The sequence below is a fragment of the Balaenoptera physalus genome (genome assembly GCF_965194825.1).
Source record: "Balaenoptera physalus genome assembly, chromosome: 12".
NCBI classification, from domain to species: domain Eukaryota; kingdom Metazoa; phylum Chordata; class Mammalia; order Artiodactyla; family Balaenopteridae; genus Balaenoptera; species Balaenoptera physalus.
Genome location: NC_138897.1, coordinates 89,843,111 through 89,848,544, shown reverse-complemented (window position 1 = coordinate 89,848,544; position 5,434 = coordinate 89,843,111). Strand labels below are relative to the sequence as shown.

At 42.9% G+C, this 5,434-nt stretch overlaps 1 pseudogene across 1 annotated transcript; it reads left to right on the top strand.

Annotated features, from left to right (window-relative positions):
- Positions 1-952: 952 nt before the first annotated feature.
- Positions 953-2,694, top strand: LOC309640090 (small ribosomal subunit protein uS14 pseudogene; annotated as a pseudogene). Its single transcript has one exon. The product of its transcript is annotated as a small ribosomal subunit protein uS14 pseudogene (transcript).
- Positions 2,695-5,434: the final 2,740 nt, after the last annotated feature.

Sequence of the window (5,434 nt, the reverse complement as noted above, 5' to 3'; positions counted from 1 at the left end):
GGTATGGCTGCATGCTGGCAGAGGTGACCAGGATGTCCTGGGTCATAGCTTGGCTCCAGACACAGACTGGATTCCCAGCCACCCAATCCGTGCAACCAAGACAGCATGCAACTCCCTGAGAATGCTGTCCTCCAGCCCTCAACCACAGTTCACTGACTAAAAACACGGACTGAAAACAGATACTGACGCTTGATCTTAGACAAAAGGCTGAGAAATGATAATTTCATCCTTTTAAAGTACAGTTCAGCCATTTTTATTATTGTATATTCACAAACTTGTGCAAACATCACCACTGTCTAATTCCAGAACTTTTTCATCATCCCCCCCCCCCCAAAAAAAATCCCCCATGCCCATTGTCAGTCATGCCCCATAGAGCTGCCCCAGCTCCTGGCAAATACCAATCTACTTTCTATCTCTATATCATTATTATTATTATTATTTTGTGTGTGTGGCCATGCACCACTCAGCTTGAGGGATCTTAGTTCCCTGACTGGGGATTGAACCCGGGCCCTCGGCAGTGAAATCACGGAGTCTTAACCACTGGACTGCCAGGGAGTTCCCATGATGTATTTTTTAAATGAAGAAATGCCATTACAATGTTGGGAAAATTGAGGTAGGGCGATTTGGGCAGGGGGCCTTAAACAGGCTTTCTTCCCCATCTGGTTTGTGACTGTTTGTTCTTCTGAGGTTGAGTCCAACAGTCTTGTGGGACTGAGCCCTTCACCTGTGGGATCTGATGCTAATGAAACAGAGTAGGACCCTGTGGGGACCTGCCGGGTACAAATCCTTTCTGTGTCCCCTGTTTCTTGTTTGTAGGAAATAGGCTTTATTCAGCCTCCTTGACCTTCCCTGAGTTAGAAAGGGCAGATTTGAACAGTTGCTTCTCAGGGAAGGGAGGGGATGTAGAAACAAAGGAGGAGCAGTGAAGAAACAATAGTGCAGCCTTGGGGCAGGGTCCTGGTTCCTCCTCAAGGGATACACAGAACAATATCTTTGAGTTCTTCTGTAGGAACTAAGGCCCCCTCCCAGGTGGAGGATGGTAACTTCAGGACAAGCACAAGATTCCTGGGACACCATCCTGTTACCTCACCACCAACCAATCAGAAGAAAGTCTGCACACAGTGGGAGGTGATGAAGACTCTGACCCCATCCCCAAATGATTTCCCTTTAAAAACTTTCCTGGTCAAGCAGAACATTTGGAGCTGGTTTTTGGACACAAGTCCACCTTCTCCCCAGGTTGCCAGCCTCCTGAATAAAGCAAGTTTTCCTTTCCAACCAACACTTGTCTCTTGAGTATTGGCTTTTGAGTGGCGAGCAGCCAAACCCAAGTTTGGTAACAAAAGGTGAGTAGAATCTCTACTGAGATCCAAATGAACAGTCTGGGAGACCAAGTGCAAGAAATGTCTCAAAACATAGAGCAAAATGATAAAGAAATAGAAATCTGTGGGGAAAGGTAAGAGAGTTGGAGGATAGCTCCTGAAGAATGAATGAACACACAGTAGGAGTTCCAGAATAAGAATAAGCAACAGATCAACAAATAATAGGAGAAGATTTTCCTGAAATTACTAAAGATCAGAGACTGCAGATTGACAGGGCTCACTGAGTTCCAGACTGGTCTGATAAGAGTCATATGTGGGCATATTCTGGTAAAATTCCCAAACCTGAAAGATAACCATCTTACAAGTGTCAAGCAGAAAGCAGAAGATATTCACAAAGGAAAAAAATCAGACTGGCATTAGATTTTCATCTACGCTATGGAAAGATGACAGTGGACCCGTATCTACAGAAGAGAGAAAGGACTCCAACCCAAGAATCCTCTATCCAGTTTTCAAAATACTTTCCATCTATTGAGGCAAAAGGAGAAGAGTCAAGGATACCCAAGGATTCAGAGACTATAACTCCCAGGTCTTCATCTTAGGAAATGACTTGAGAAAAGACTTACCAAACCACAACTAAACCTGAAAAGAAAACTGAAAGAAGAAGAAAACAAAAGAGAAAACAGTGTTAAGAACACAGGCATATGACGTCTTACATCTTAGTGGACCCAGAGAGGGATTTGTGTAACAGAGAAGGACTCTTGAAACCAAATGGACCTCCCCTAAGGGAGTTCTAACAAATACTAAATTATTTCAGCCAAACCTCAGAGATTGGTGAGTGGGGGTGGGGAGGAAAAGGGTCTCATGGGTCTCAGTGGGGAAGATGGGAAAGGAAAGGAGGAGAGGGAGGAAGTGAAAGTGTTCTAAGGGTCTCGTCTCGGAGGGATGAGGGAGAAGAGGAGGAAACGGACCTAGGAGCTGCGAGGACAGTGCACCTCAGCGTGGGACATGGTGAGTTACAGGCCTCCCATTATCAGGACAAGGAAATTCCTTTTGCCTAGTTGCAGCCAAGAAAGCAACATGGGTCACCAGCAGCTCTACTGGAGCCATCCAAAAAAATCTGGCCAGGGTTCTAGCTCTTGCCGCGTCTGCTCAAACCGGTCCAAACTGGCCCAAACCGGCACGATCTGATCCAGAAATACAGCCTCAATATGTGCCGCCAGTGTTGCCGCCAGTATGGGAAGGACATCGGCTTCATTAAGTTGGACTAAGTGTGAACTTCTTGAATGGGTCATCCAGCGTATCTACCTTCCTCGGAAACAATACTAACTCTTTGTATATAAAATAAAAAATTTTAAACTTCAAAAAAACACAAAAAACAAGGAAATTCATCATGAAGGAAATGGAGAGACCTTCTTAACCAAGCCTGGGAACTCAGAAGCTATGAAAGAAAAGATGGGTATTTGACTATGTCAACATTAAAATGTTTTATGTGACAAGGGATACCAAAAATAAAGCCAGTGCAAATGATGGAGCTGGAAAAATATTTGTAATACAAATAAGAGTTACCAACTGCGGTTGACTAACTTAGTGTGTGCCATGCACCATCCTATTGACTTGTATTAACTCACTGGTGTCTAGAACAACAGTATGAGGTAGGAATTTTGATGTTGATGATGATTGCTCCTTCACAGATGAGTAAACTGAGGCAAAGTTGAATGACTTGCCGAGGTCACATAGCCAGTCAGGGGCTAAGTTCTGATGCGACCCTTGGCAGCCCGCCCCAGAGGACGATACTCTTAATCACTTCTCTGCAATTAAGCCAAAGGTCAAATGGATGCTATCTAAAGAGCTTTTACAAATTGACCTGAACAAGACAAACAACCAAGACAGAAATGGACTTAGATTATGGACAGATTATTTACAGAGAAGCGAAACCAAATGGCCAACAAAGGAATGTAAAGATCTTCAAATTCAACAGTGGTCAGAAAAATGCAAATTAAAGAAGCAGTAAGACATTGCATCCATCAGACCGACTGACATAACTAAAATGAGCAATGCTCTCAAGTGCTGGCAGGAATATGGAGAAAAGGCCACTCTGGTACATGTGAAGTTTTGCAACCATTTGGGAAAGCAATCTGGCAACATCTGTTAAAATGGAAACGAAACCCTTTGACCCATTAATCCGACTCCTGGGAATCCGTCCCAGAAAAATAAAAATACCAATACTTAAGGACAAGGATGTTGATTGGAACATTGTTTTTTTGTATGTGTGGTAGGAAGCTGGCCATAAAATGAACGCCCATCAAAAGGAAAAGGGGAACGATGGAATAAATGATGCTCCGTCCACCCTATACACATTTTAATAAAATAAAACCAATCCGTGTCTGCAGCCTGGCAGCCTGCTGGCCCTAAGGGCTGGCAGATGTGTTTTTGGTGAGCCAGCAGTGTTTTTATAAATTCCTGCAGGCTTCTGAGTCTATGATCCCCTGCAAATATTTCCATTAGACACAAAGTCTGCCGTCCAAAGGGCTACAGCACACAAACATACGTGGTATATGTGTGCTATTAACCTTTCATGGGTGGGCGGGGGGAGGTGTGGGTGAGGATGTGGAGAAATTGGAACCCTCATATATTGCTGGTGGGAATGCAAAATGGGGCTGCCACTATGGAGAACAGTTTGGTGGGTCTTTGATAAGGTAAACATAGAGTTACCATAGGATCCCAGCAATTCCACTCCTATGAATATATCCCAAAGAACTGAAAAAGATGTTCAAACAAACACTTGAACACAAATGGTCATAGCAACACTATTCACAATAGCCAAAAGGTGGAAACAACCCACATGTTTATCTACTAGATGAATGGATAAACAAATGTGGTCCATCCATCCATACGTACAATGGAATATTATTCAGCCATAGAAAGGAATAAAGTACTGATACATATACAACGTGGATGAACCCCGAAAACATTATGCTGAGTGAAAGAAGCCAGAACTAAAAGGCCACGTATTTTATGATTCCGTTGATAGGAAATGTCCAAAAGAGGCAAATCCACAGAGACAGAAAGTAGATTAATGGTCTCCAGGACCTGGGGGGATGGGAGAATGGGATGTGACTGCATAATAATGGGTTTGGGGTGATGAAAAAGTTCTGGAACCAGACAGTGGTATTTGTTGCACAACACTGTGAATGTATCAATAGTTAATGCCACTTTAAAATAGTTAAAATGGTGAATTTTATGTTATGTATATTTTATCACAATAAGAAAAAATTCACGGAGTGGGACAATTAGAAAAAAAGAGTCTGGAAAGGTAACTGGGGGAGGGGCAATAAAGGAAAAGGGGTTGAGAAACACCGGGATAAAGACTAGTTTGTGCTTCAATACATTAAAGATCGTCAGCCTTAAAGCAAATACCTAAATAATTCACCTTTCTTTTTTTTTTTTAAACAGTGAGGGGGAATTCCCTGGCGGTCTGGTGGTTAGGACTTGGGGCTTTCATTGCCATGGCCCGGGTTCAAGCCCTGGTGGGGGAACTAAGATCCCACAAGCCGCGCAGTGTGGCCAAATAAATAAATAAAACAGTGAGGGATCTTGTAGGCCCTTGAGGCAAATCACCCCCCTTTTCTGTTTCTAACCCAGGATTTGGGGTGTGTTCTTTCACAGCCCACAAGGATTTGAGCTTAATCACTGTTTCTTGTCCAACTTTTGTCTGACTCTGTGTTACTTGGGACCTTCTGGGTTACCTGGGGTAACGCATGTTATATAAGCAACCGAAGTAAGTTTGCTCAGGAAACTGTCAAGCCTCGTGCAGGCCTGGACTATACTGTCTTAAGCCAAGTCCAAATATCATCTGATAGAAGATGATGCATCGTTACTTTATATGCCACGAAGACAGGAAAAGAATGTGCACCCACTATGGCAAACTTCTTATCGCTTTAAAATTTCAACGGATACTTGTAGTCTCGGATTTTTTATTTTTTATTTTTAGTCTCGGAGTTTTAAATTTCCTATGTCACTCTTGTGCATATATAAAAAGGAAAATGGAAATAAGTTCATTAAGGTATTCCTACAATGTCTTCCTGCTTAGAATCTGACTCTTCTGATCACTTTTC